General features: G+C 39.0%; 1 protein-coding gene across 1 annotated transcript in view; it reads right to left on the bottom strand.

Annotated features, from left to right (window-relative positions):
* Nucleotides 1-11,107, bottom strand: part of LOC131468043 (neuronal acetylcholine receptor subunit alpha-2-like) — a 33,538-nt gene extending 22,431 nt beyond the window's left edge. Inside the window, exon 1 of the mRNA XM_058641886.1 lies at nt 11,037-11,107. The gene's annotated coding sequence lies outside the window, so the exon portion shown is untranslated. The remainder of the gene's footprint in view (nt 1-11,036) is intronic.
* Between the last annotated feature and the right edge of the window lie 3,297 nt (nt 11,108-14,404).

Below are 14,404 nucleotides of genomic sequence, written 5' to 3'. Positions count from 1 at the left end.
TGAAGTCATGTGTGACTCTTTATTTCTAACAATTGGTGATCCATCAATGACATGATCAGTGCAGGTAACATTTCACTATTCTAAAAGCATCCATGTGCTCAATTTGCTATAAGAAAGCTGCCATTAAGCATACACAATGGCCACGTTTTCTTATGATTCATTCATTTATTCTCCCTCTTGTTAAATATCACTGCGACTGTAGCGTCTGCTCATTAATATAAATTCAAATAATTATGTTATAGACTCACTCAACACATTTCTACCAAATGAAAAAACTGTTTTGTTTGTCGTTTTGTGGAGATTACAATTCAAATGTATTTATTTAGGAGAATCAGGCTCATTTTGCCATTGACTTCCATGCTAGGTGCTTAATATTGCACAAGGATCTCAGCTACATAAAAAAAGCTGCACTGGCAGAAATGAATAATCACGTTTTGGGGAGCTGATTTGTTCAAGGCTGTTGTGACTATTTTAATCATTTATTGCTCAGGTTTCTGTTACTTTTCCTAATAATGTCAAGAAAGATGTTTAATTTAGTTTATCGATTCTCTGACATGTTGGAAATCCATCATGATGATGGTCTTGTTGTACTGGGGAAAAAAATAATGTGGCATTAGACATCCGCTCAAATGAAGCCATTACTTTCCTGGCACACCATTGTTATTTCTGCAGGATCAGTCGAGAAACACCCTTCACCGTTTCACCCCTTTTATCTCCGACAATCTCAGAGTGGTGTAGCTCACTCCTCTGTTTCCTGCAGCCATATTTTCCAAGTCCTGTCCTTTCCTTTGAACCAGAATCTCTCTTGCTGTGGCTCCTTTGACAGGTCTTTATGTGGAGTCTCTGATCCCAAGAGACATTAGGAACCGCATGTGGATGTTCCAGTTTAGCCTCTGCAACCCACTTTCACTAGATTGGTAAACAACCTCCGCCCTGCTCCTGTGTACACCACTGAATGTATTTTGCCCTCTTCCTTTCCAACAGCAGCCTCCATTTGTGAAATGCAATTGCTGCACCTAATGTGGTCAGGTATAGAAAAAAAACAAAAACAGACATGTGGCTTTGAATCTTAAAACAACTAAGCAAAACACAACTGTGCATTAATGTTGACATCTAACTAACATGTGAGTCTTATGCTGTCTGTATCTATATGAAAATAATGTGTAGCTGCAGCATTTCTGGGTTCACTAACGCCATGAGGAGGTGACAGGTGTGCTGTTAGCAATGTTTGTAGAAGCTGTCTATTCACTTTACAATCAAAGGAACATGTCCACCATTTTCTCATTTAGTCTGAGGAATAATAAGTAAATGATTGTTTGCAGTAGTGGAAACTGAAAACAACATTAAAACAAGCATGTTGTGTTTCATAAGACGCAATCCACAGGCATTGTCTTTATGTCAGTAATGCAACTCTGGAGGGTTTTATAACTCACTTCTACTCCCTGGGTAAAAGTGAGGGTCTGAGATGGTACTAAATATGGCAGACCCTCCCCATGAACATGTATCTCGCATAGATTGTATATAAAATTGAACCTCTAGTTTGAAAAGTGGGCAGAAGTAGCTGTAGCTACTCCACTGGTTGGAAGTCTATGGGAAAGTTAAGCTTACTAATTGATTTATAACATTTTCCCAAGGAGTTTATGGTGTTGTTACTTTCAGGTTTTCTTCAATATCACATGACAACACTTTTGTAAATTAGTGATGGTTCTGGTAGTAAAACCAGGCAACATTTGGGTGACCAATTATACAGTATGTATTATTAATAACTGCACACTTATTTCGTGTATTTACCCATTTTTTATGTTTATTTTATGAAATGTGCCTTTTGTTGTTCTCAGATTGAAGGCAAGTCATTTTTTACGATCTGTAAACAGACTATATATAACAGACTATTGTGACTATAGCATATATGGAGGTAAGATATGGAGGTAAGAGTAACAAGGCACCACATTGATACAACAGTAATATGTTGTTGCACCATCACAGCCTACACCGCTGCTCCACAGAAACTAACAAATAATATTCAGTACTGCTCTTATTACCAGACCATGTAGCTCAAGGATTATGTGCCCACCAGCTGGAGCAACAATAAACATAATGGAGCCCATCTCATTTCCCTGTCTTCTGTGATACTGGAGGAGGTAGAGGCCTGTCTGGCTCCAGGCAGGATTGCCCCTCAGAGATTGACACGAAAGTCATTTGAGCAGTGCAGCTTTTCAGGGTGTCAACAAACAGCCAGCGAGCTTGTTGTACACAACTTCCATTTTCATTGTAGTCATCAGTAGAAGACGGTGTCAGACGTTTGGCAAAGAATATACAAGGCTCCGTCATCATTTAAAGCATCTTGGTTCTCTTAAAAAGCTGAATATCCTTAATATTTCTTACCAAAGGAAATATTCCACTTTCTCTTGCTTTAGACATCTAAAAAGCTGTAACTCATTTAAAGTGAATAGTCCAAATAGTTTTATTCTGAGTAAAATACCTGTAAGACAGAGACCTTGGCCACAGTTTACTGACTAGACGAGCCTATTCAGAAACAGGCTCTTACACTCCCACACATTACTTCTTCAACAAAAAACCTTTGCAACAAACACTCAGTATGCTGGCTCGGAAAACCTTCCACCCACACTTGTCCTAACTTTTACTTCCTGTCACTATTCCTTTCACTACTGTCCCTCTTTGGGTCACTATCCATCCGAGCCTGTCTCCCCAAATCAAACCTGCTGTCGTCTCCTCACTTTAAGGAGGGTCAGGGGAGTGTGTAGCTGAATGTGTTTGCGTGACCTGGTTTTTAACAATCCTACAACTGAGTACATGGTCCACTGTGTGGTCATCTTTTCATTAGTATGATGGAAAGTAAACTGCAGTCAAAGTTAAGAAAATGTTTAATTAAATTTTGCCAGCTCAATATTGTCATTTCTCTGTCAGATGTATTCATTGCTGTACCATGTATGATTGAAGCACATTTCCTTCAGTGTAGGCTCTCGCTTGAAACCTTCGACTGTTCCAGACAATCTAAAGTGGATTGCTGACAGTTCCAGAACCTAATTGTGAGGACTGTTTTTCATGTTATTGTTATTGTCCTAGTTTTTAAACATTCACAGAATGCATAAACAACATAACAGCATAAATAAGATACCAACGCTGGCTGAATAAATATCTCCACTATTCTTCCACCTAAAAACCCCACTGTGAAGCTTTTTGAATTAAAGCTGAGGACGAAGGCTTTGGGTGAACTTTGATGCAATCATGTCAGTTCAGTCACGCAAAACCACACAATCACAGCCCTAAATGAACATGTTGTCAAGAGAAACACACCGTTGATGTTGTAATGATGATACTGTCAACTAGAAATTCGTGCTAATTCTTATCTGAAATAAGAAAGCAGGAACTCCTGTAATAATACAATAATATTTACAATACACAATACAATAACGGCTCACCTCCATTCAAGTATAGCTATGGGGAACTTTGTTAGAATGCCAAAACTGAACTAAACAGTTTGGCGTAAACTGTACATTCAAAACAACCACTGTGTGGGGTAGTCTGCATCTTAAAGAGAGGTTATTGTCAAGAGTTGTGTCTAGAAAGAAGGAAGTTGGTATTAAAAAATGAATAAGCACATTTTTAATAAGCAGCATCACAAATCATAAATCCATTAAGAGCTGCCAGGTTGAAACAGATTGCACAATAAAGCATTTAATTGACAGTTTGACTTTTCTAGCATGGATTTAAACAAAAAATGACCTCACACAGTTAGCGATAAGCAGTGTCTTTTGGCTGATGTGCAATTTCAGTAGTTAAATCCAAACAAACCTTTGCCTAAGCTGCTGTTTCAGTGCAGGAGGAAAAGCCAAATGAGCTTTCAATCCTATTCATAGACCCAGTGCACCCTATGCTAGAGAGATTAAATAAGAAGTACTGAAGCTCCTTTGCAAAGAATTTAGAAGTTTTCTATGTAAATACTTCTGGGTAATTTCTGTCACTCATTCATTATTGCACTTTGTTGTACTTTTCTTTGCTTTTCTCAGCCAAGCTTTCTGTTTTCCATCATTTTACCTCAGACAATGATTAATAAGAAAAGGCAAAGTCTAAATCTGCCATGTGGTACCAAGCCAAGTTAAGTAACGAGCACACAGCATGTGTTATGGGTGAGTATCATTATGGTTATTATGGTTATTGTGCTTTTATGATGATTATTTTGTAAAACATCAGGGCTTATTTACAACAACCAAATAAAGGAAACTTTGTAAAAGTACTTTCATACACAACACACCCAACTGCATGAAAGGCATAAGCAGAATATGAAGGCACTTTCTCTCTTGACATTACACAACAACCTAGGAAGTCATGCAAATGTGAACCTGAATTCATATTATAAACAGCCAGGCTGCAGCTCTGAATGACAGACCATACACTTTAAGCATTATCTCTTCAGACCATTTTGTAATAAATTCTTGTCTTTGTGGCTGTTGATAAATTACACATCGAAGCATAATTCATTTGCTCTGGTGATGTGGTCTTTCAATTGGCCCTAACAGATGAAAATGAAAAAGAAAATTGTTTTTTTTTCTGGGACAGGCATCACAGTTATTGGATTGCAGAGGACAACAAAATCAGCATTAATTCTCTTTTAATCATCTTGTTCTCTTTTCCTATTGTTGCCCACTGAGTCTCTCACTAATGCCTAATGGTCGCCTGGTTTAAAGAGGTCTGTGTTTTTGATAGCTTTAATTAAATGGGGAATACTTAAGTGCAGCCTGACAGACTAATGCCATTCCTCTGATGTTAAGGTCACCATGTGAGGTCCAGTGGGGATTGGGTTCCTGTCAATACCTCTACATATTCTCAGCAGATAGATGTGACTTTTTGTTCTCCTGAGAAACCGAAACTTCATGGAGTGACAAATGACCAAATCACATGTGAATACAACATTTCCAATCCGTCCTGGCTTCTTTGCTCATGCAGAAAAGATAAGGCAATTGGCTTCTGACAATCGGTCTGTTTTTAGTCATGCAAAGTTCCTGCATAGTGAAGCTAATCCTGAGTGCTGTTTAACTAAAGCCCTTAATTCATTTGACAAGACTTGGGCATGCACTCATGCCTTCAGGCTATTATCCAGTGGCACTTTTAATTTAATGGAAGACGTTCCAACTGAAGTGCCAACTGTTTAACAATTGTCTTATTCCCCCAGTGGGACGACAAAACCAGTCTTACATTCTGGTTCAAAGGATTAAAGTTTTAATCTTTTGAGTTTTAAATAAGACTTAATAATGACAGTAATGTTGAAGGTAAACAGAACATTGGGAAATATCTTGTAGAATACAGCAAGGAAAGAAAAATAATATTGTCCCCTTTTGCTCCAACAATAGCGTAAGAGTAAAGACGTCAACACATGGCTAAACAGTAAACAGGGACACTATGCAATGCATTTAAATGCATTTAAATTGTGCAGGTGGGTTTGTAGGTAAGAGACAAGGGTTCATGTCATTTTGCCTGCTGCACTAATGCAAGTGCTTCCTAATAAATGTAAGTAGAGTCAGATTTATGCTACTTCATCGCGGTGTTCCCAACCAAGATGCCTCCATCCCACCATTTAATTTATAGTTTAGCGTAAAGCATCACTTGTTGATTGTCATTTAGCACCACTGCAACACAAGACGCGGGTGTCATATATCATCCATCTGCGTTGTGCATTCCGTATATTGCCAGAGAGGTAATCAAGCATGTGTTCTCGTCTCCTCTCAATTATGGGAAGAGACCACTGCAGCCGGGGCAAAGCCCGGGAAAAGGTTTTTACACCAGTGGAGAAGATAGATGTTTGTATCCACACTGAAAAGGTCAAAGATCACTCAACCTTTCTTCACGTGGTTTCATTCTGTCGTCGCCGACTGTTAACTATCTCTAGGAGCAAAAATAAAACACAAGTAGCTACAGCTGAGGTAGGTGCATGACACATAATTACAGCGGCTGCAGGACGAGCAGGGTGGAGCTATGGGGCAAAAAAAAAGGTTATCAAGGTTAGTCAAGATCAGTAATTATACAATTTCAGATGATTTAAGATTATGATTTACTCCTCAGTGAAAGAAACCAGTTCATTGTGGTTTTAAAATGTGTTGCGTCTAATACACTGATGGGTTTCAGGTGTTTCTAATCGGGTACCGCCCCAGCAGATTTTAGCTAGACTAAACTAGCAGACACTCATCAAAGACCTTTCCTGTAGCTTCCAGACTTCCTGCCTTTCCACGCTGGTGGATGACCTACCAAGGGCTACCAGAACAGGGGCGTCCCTGTCTGTCTTCAAGAGGCTCTTAAAAAGCCAGCTCTTCCAAGAGCATCTTCTATCCTATCCTTTCCGTATGAAGAAGAAAAACGGATCAGAATACATTCGTTGTTTCATTTCATTTTTTTGATCTCAGTCATTTTTGGAGCAGATGATCTGATTCCTCCATTTTGGACACCAGCTGTGACAATAATTGCAAGCTGAATACCACCCTGTTGGTGGACATAGATTAGATGGATGAAATATTAAAGATTGATGAGCGATAATTGCGTTGCGGAGCGTGACAAGACTTCCTGGGGGAACCCATCTCACTTCACACCACTGCCTTTAATCTGCCAGCTAGAATGTGGGGTCATGTGGGAATGTGTTGGGTCGTACTTAACTGATGTTTTAATAATAGACGTATACACCTTACCTTTGTTGTTTCAGGTACTAAAAAGTTTTCATTTGAGCCTGAAAATCAGGCCAAACTGTCCATCTGTATGTGGGACTAGACTTAAGTATGTGCCAGAAAGAGTTGCTCTCATTATACGGCTCCTCAATATTCTTATTTCACAAACTATTTCCCAAATAACTAATGCTTCAGAGATTAGAGTACATCTTGTTTGGTTTCTGTGTGGTAAATCATTTCCAACCCAGACATGACAATTAGCAAAGAGCCTTAAGTTACTGTTATGTCTAGACCTTAAGAGAGTATTAGTTATTTGGTATCAATAATTCACAATGGTCATTTAAATGTATTTTTCTGGCTCGTGTTTTCTAGACACTCACTGGTTGAAGGTTGCAAGTAGTTTTTTTTTTTTTAAATCAACATAAACATTATTAGAAAGTACACAAGAGAGAACTGCTCATTGTGCATGTCGTATGCTTACCATGGACATTATTCTAACGTGTGTTTCTCTGACATAATCTGACATGAATATGGTCTGTTATATCGATATCTCCACCATATGCATATGAACACACTCTTATGTAGCTAAAGCAAGACATTTGTTTAACAGAATACTAATGTGGAAAGACTTCTACTACTACGTTTTACTGATCTATAGCTTAATATGTAGTTACAAACGTGATTGTAAAGCAATTAAAAATACATGTGTACAGTATCTCAGGTCACATTTGATAAATACAGTCTGTGCAGTTCATGTGTGTTCACCACAAACAGACAATATACTCTCATTACTTTGTTAATTTTTTGTGTGTGTGTGTGTGTGCGCGTGTTGTCATCTCAACAGGATGTTCACCTCAGTCAATGCCACCACAATTTATGTCCCTTGACTGTGTTGCCCTGCATCGACAATCCACCTCACGTTCTGTCTGCTCCCACCCACACCAGCTTCTTTGTGACCTTCTTCCAGGGTGCAATCCTCCACAGGCTCACTCTTCACACACTTTCATCCTTACTGCATGATTGAGTCGTTTCAAAACCTTGAATTTTGCTTTTTTTTTCCCCCCCTTGACATTCTCTCCAACATGAGCTCCATGTCATAGACCTGAGACAGAGTCTTCCCTCCTGAGCTTATTTCACTCACATTTGTGTCACACAGATTATTTTCTTTAAAACGGATGATTGGTTCCCTTTGACCCTCAACTTTCCCATTTCCACACGTTGGTACTCAAGAACGAAATCCCCACTTCCACGCCACTGCTCGTGTCTCTCACTTTAGACCTCACCCAATTCAAACAATGCCACCAAAAAAGCTCGCGCTGGCTCTGGGGACTTTCGTTTTAACACATGACAATCCAATATACAGCAACCGTGCCTCTGCAGAACTTGATCACAAGAATCAGGCTTGGTCACCACACACATGCACACACAGTTTATCCTGTGCCAAGTTGTTAATTGCATCTGGGAAGTTGCCAATGTAACAGCAGACATCAAACTACCTAATTATTTTCTATTCAAGTATGAAGAGGAACTGTCACTCTCTGTCACCTGGTAATCATCAACCTGTGATGCTCACTTGTACACTCCATGTGTTCTTCCTGATTAATAATGCACCTTTACATCAACTAATGGTTTGTTAGCTCCTGTTTTAAAGCGTGGAGTTTAGGGTATGTTAAAGGGAAAAAACTGCAAGCAAGTACCTACATTAGTACCACTAAAATGGACATCATGCTGGATTTAAGAGGACCTGAAATTAGAGATTCAAACCATAAACTCCTCAGGAAACTGGCATGAATAATGTAATATAAAATAAGTGTTAGGTTCATTTTGGACTTTGCAGCTACTAGAGTCGCCCCCTGATGACAATGCAAGAGGATACAGGTTTCAGACATTTACATATTTGACCAAGTCCATTTTTATTTACAATCTCTGGTTTTTCCCCACATAAAAGTTAATTTTTTTTGTCCATTTCCACAAAAATGGAGCCTCTGCACTCCTGATTGTAACCTAACCCTTCATGATGACCTCAACTCAAACTCAAATTTGACCACCTCTCCTGATTCTGCTCTCTGAAGGCACGCGTCCGTGATTTTAGCTGTTAAATTAGTCAAGGAACTACTCGACGTCATTAACAATGTTGTGGATTTAGCAGCATGAAATGCTACTATGAGTTCCATCTCTCCAAATCTTTAAACTATTCAAGAGCATATAGTTAAAGTGTATCATCTTTTTGAAGGATGTAGTTTGTAGCTGCTGCATTATTCATTGCACTCTGGGTGTTGAGAGATGTTTCTGTTATGGAGCATATAACCACACATTCAGATGGCGTGGACACAGTAACAGACACATGTCCCTATAATGTGAAACAGTGCAGGCTCTAAAAGGTAAATCTAAACAGTTTTACCATGAACTGTCATGAATGTGATATACTGCAGGGCGACCTAATAAATTGAGGTTCTGAAAATATTTACATTCTGATGACTTGGACGTGTTGAGCAGGTGTAATGTGTCTGTCAAAAACGGTTTGTGTCATGCTGCAGCAGCATCAGTATGACTGGTTGGGCAATCTGTGGATCATGATGAATTCTATTCGCCCGTGTAGGTCGGACAGTCATGAAGGTCATCCTCATACTACGGCCATTTTATCTCCGTGAGGCTGAACGTGCCCACTTTCCCCCCTCCAGCTGCAGAGCAAGGATGTGTGCTCAAGAATAACTTAAAGAGTGTTAATTAATGTTCCACCGAACCAGCTAAAAACTTTGCTCCTTTCTGCTTTACCAGCATTATCTTGTTGTCCACTTTGAGTTCAATTATGTTTTGTTCATTTTGCTGAGAAGGATTTATTGAGCCACACACAGTGACCCTAATTGACTCAGCAACTCCTTCCATTGTTTCGCTGAATCCAGTTATAGCTCTGTTGATGTAAATGCTTTGCTAAAAAAAAGGAAGTGTAGTTCTTACACTATCCGAATAATTACCGCAGCAGTATTATAGTACTGTAGTAATAGAACTAGTGTTTTTGGTTTTTTTACAGTCAACTTTCAAAGATTGCATTGTCCATATTCATTTATATTTAAATAATTCTGTGTCCTAAATTTTCAGGATAAACCGTCTGCCTTTTTGAAATGAACTAATCAGTCTGATGATAAACATGAGAAACTCATTTAGTGTCATCACTAATTCATCACTAAGCAATTAACTCATGATCTGTCAACGTCAATTTGTCGTTTACAGTTTTGAAAATTCCCTCTAATGACCGCCTTTGACAGTTGTTCAGCCTGACCATTAAACATATCAAACATGCACTTTCCATTTCACGTTCAAGTTGAAAGCACATTTTTCCTTGAAATCCTGAAGCCGCGGTGGCATAAAAGGAATGCATTAAATATAAACCATTATCTAACATCATAGCTCCTTCAGATTTGCAAATCTGTTGTAAATCCATTTCACTTCCCAGCTGAAAAGCAAAGGCGTCTTTGTCATTACTGCGTATTCACAACAAATCTGCAGCAGGCAAATCAAGGACCAACCTTCACTTTCTGCCAACCTTCACGTCTGTTTGTCCCTCCAGTAAGACTGATCTCACAGAGGCTTTGTTGGGTTTACGAACAGCATTACAGACGTGTTAAGATGACAAAATATCACAGAAATCCTGTCAGTGAGACCACATACTTCAGTATATACGTCAGTTTTTGGTTTTTTGTTTCCACGGCTTTATGAAACAGTGACGCATGCTGCTTTGTCTCACACGAGTATAAGAAATCTCAAGTTTTACAGTCAGACTCAAGAGAGCTTTCATATTTTATTTATTTATCATCATTATTTTTTGCCTGAATGCATTCACAGAAATGCGTCAATTGTGCCAATCATTTTAGTTTTGTATGGGTGTGTATTTAGAGATTTTTAAAGCTCGTATTAATAAATCATTGGTTCTCAAACTTTTCATACCAAGTACCACCTGAGAAAACATTGAGCTCTCGAAGTAATATCATTATCACCAACGTTAAAATACAGTGGTGTCAATAGACCGAGCAAAGCCAGCTACGGACCTTTCACAGGAGGCAGATTTATTCCCAATAAGAGCACTTGCTCTCTCATCATCCTCCTCTTCCTCACATATACTTCACCCACTGGTATAGTGGAATTAGATTAAGATGGAGCGAGAGATAAGGTTCATTTATTTATTTAGTCATTTCTTTCATTTTCTATGCACCAAGGTCAAAATTCCTCAGCTCCACTCTGATCACATGACCTGGTTTATACAGTAGAAGTAGTGATACACGTCAGTTTTATGGCTCATTTAGTATATTCTCTGACGCTGACACTGGCAGAGCAGGTACAAATCAAAGAGAAAGGCAGACTTACATTGTCAGAATGAAGGTAGTGCTAAATCCAAACAAGTAAACAACTGTGGATGGCCGCTGCAGGTGTTTAAATCCACTGTCTGATTACAGGTGGTGGTGAGTGGCTGCCATTTATACCACAGAGCCTAATTGAGGTAAAGAGGCACAGGTGTGCTGGTGTGGGTGAGACAGGCTCAGGATCATCTGAGTCCATCTGGTGGCCAGGTGAGGGAATACATGTTCTGGAGACATTTTGGGTTTGTTTGGTTTTTTAACAGAAATATTAGGGAGTATTGAGCAAGTATTAACTGATCAGCAAAAACACAATATTATAATTTGATAACAATGTTTTTATATATTTAAGATTAACATACCTATCTCTCCACAGGCTACAGCACCAGCCGCCAGTCTGATAACTCTGTATTTGATTATTCCTTTTTAAAGTGATTTTGGCAGGAGATGTAATACTTTGAATTCATGTCCTTGGACACAAAACATCCTCACAAAACAAAACATAAAATAGTTTGGGCAAATAATAACAGTGCTCTGTGAGTCATTTGGCTATTTCGGCTTCTTTGGCTGAACTGTCTCTTAAATTAATTCTCACAAAGATGCAGTTATGCTTTTGTTGTTTCTGAGGATAATAAAAAAAAACATAACATCAATGGAAAAACTGCAAAATTCACACAAGGTGTCTTGTTTTAACATCTTTGTAATTCTTAATAGTGCCACATTAAATATCATGATTCAAAACATTATGTTTATATTATTAGATGGTTTGCAGATTTACTGCTGTTTACTTTCTGCTTTGTCTTCACGTGCGAGAATAAACTGTTGTGACTTTGCTGATCAGGCTAATTACTCAAGTCAGGTTATGTGTCAATAAAATTGTTATAACCTTCCTCCAGTGTGATAAATGGATGACTAGGTTTACTTAGAGCAGAATCCTCGAGGGAACTGAGATCAATATTTGTCTGATGATTAATGATGAGCTGTGTGTACTCAATTATGTTTTATCCAAGGTATTATTCTCTTGCAGGAAACAATATATGGTATATGGACCTACTAAAAATATGTACATATATATCTATCTATATATATATATATATATATATACACACCGGAGTCAGGTCACATTACTCACTGTTTAGTCACAAAAATATTTATTGTATTTGGACGTACACACATATTTATGAACCAATATAACCAATATACCGACATTGTGTGAAACGCAGCGTGTAATGAATCTAAATTCACCAATTTTATTTACACAGTCGTTAATTCCTAAACTCGTGGTCATTATGGACCCACATGTCTTTGTTTGTGTCACAGAGAGAGGAGGGAAGGTCACCCATGTCTGCTCTTGGTGGACATTGATGGCTATAACTAATAACACTGTAGATAAATAAAATCCTTACATGGAGACCACCAGATCATCCCTGTAAACACAGCTGGTGTCAAGGTCATTTCGGCCTCTCAGCTGTAAACGTTGAAAGTCATCTCCAGCACATTAGGGCTTTGTATTTAATCTGGGAGACAGCATGTGCAGGAGGGTCATTTGCTCTATTTATACATTTAAAGGTGCAATCAGTTTGCAGGGCATTTGTGGAATTTGTTCTTATGAAAGGGTGAAAAGGCTGGAGGAGTAGTTTAGTTGTACATGCATGCCTTTGTGCTCACTGGTGAAACACGGGAGCTCACCATGCCATTACCAAAATGCATACCGTCCATCAGTTTTTGTCCTCACACTCGACAGCTTTCTCGTGACAGTCAGATCACTAATGATTTTCATTGATTGTTGGCTCTTTTCATTCATCACAAAAGGGTAAGTGTCCCACCTCGATCTAATGGCACTGTTTTAATACAAATCTGTCATCTTTGTGCAGATGGCCTCAAACGGAATGACAAGTGTGAGAAGGAAAGTCCTAAACCTGAGGAAACATTTCAATTTCAGGGATTCAGTTGTTGTTACTTTCCACTGTAATTCATAATTCATAGCAAAAACCCTCAGTCCAACCTTGATATAGTGCTTAAATGTGGATTTTCTTGTCACCACATTACAGTGTAGTGGCTATCACTGTTGTTGTTGCAGCACATTCTGCATGGAGTTTGCATGTTTTCCCCATGTGTGCATGGGTTTTCTCCTGGACTCTGGTTTCCTCCCACACTTGGACACTCTAAATTGCCCACGAGTGTGAGAGTGAATGGTTGTTTGTCTCTGTATGTTTGCCCTGCAAAGGACTGTTTGACCTGTCCAGGGTGTGACCCCGCCTTTCACTTGTGTCTGCTGTGATTGGCTCTTTTATGTGGAGGATAAAGCCATGGATGGATTTACTTGTCAATTATTGAAATGCATGCACATCGCTGCCACACAGATTCATTTTCAAATGCTTGTCTCGACTGAGTGTTTGTCCTCTGGTCTGTGCTTCTGCAATTCTCCAGGTGCTTCTCAGAGTAAATAAGCGTTACTCATTGCTTTGTCACCATCATTCGACTTTTACTAATGAGACAATCAATTTGTATTTCTATCGCCCTTTCAAATAAAATCCTGGCCTCACAACACTTAACAAATTGCCTGACCCGGGGATGAGCGCAGGGCGTGGAAACGTTCTTTTGCCATTTCATTTACATTTTTATTTTTATTTAACGTCACCAATGGCTGTTAAACAGGTTGTTAGATGAAAGCTGTCAGACAGAGGCAGTGAACAGTGTGTAACCTTTTATTTGGTCGTTTGTTGTTTGTCTTTATGTGGGTTTGGCCCCATATTTACAATTTTGATATTAAACAACTTTCAGCATCAACCCCAGGCAACAGCTTTGAAATTGGTCCTTTGATTGCCCATTATCACTGACCATTCTCACTAATTTATTTAGCAAGGTTCTTAGACCTTGTTGAGAGATTTTCAGGTACAACTTTTGGGTTAACCCTTACCATTGTCTCAATAGTTAAAGGTGCATCTGAAAATAAGCAAATGTCCATCCATCTTCTACCGCTTCATCCTCAGTTAGGGTCACGGGGGAAGCTGTGCCAATCTCAGTTGACATAGGGTGATAGGCGGGGTCACACCCTGGACAGTTCACCAGTCCATCACAGAGACAAACAACCATTCACTCACATTCACACCTACAGTCAATTTAGAGTGTCCAATTTACCTAATCCCCATATTGCATGTTTTTGGTCTGTGGGAGGAAACCGGAGAACCTGGAGAAAACCCACGCACACATGGGGAGAACATGCAAACTCCATGCATAAAGGCCCTTGTTCCGACCGGGTCACAAACCCAGGTCTTCTAGCTGCAAAGGCAAGAGTAATAAGGAAATGAAACACTGATAAAGATACTGCCAGTATATTCCAGTATAATACTTTTAATTTTGACTTATGGCCCGCAA

This window comes from Solea solea, chromosome 11 (assembly GCF_958295425.1).
Source record: "Solea solea chromosome 11, fSolSol10.1, whole genome shotgun sequence".
NCBI classification, from domain to species: Eukaryota; Metazoa; Chordata; class Actinopteri; order Pleuronectiformes; family Soleidae; genus Solea; species Solea solea.
This window is presented reverse-complemented; position numbering and strand designations above follow the sequence as displayed.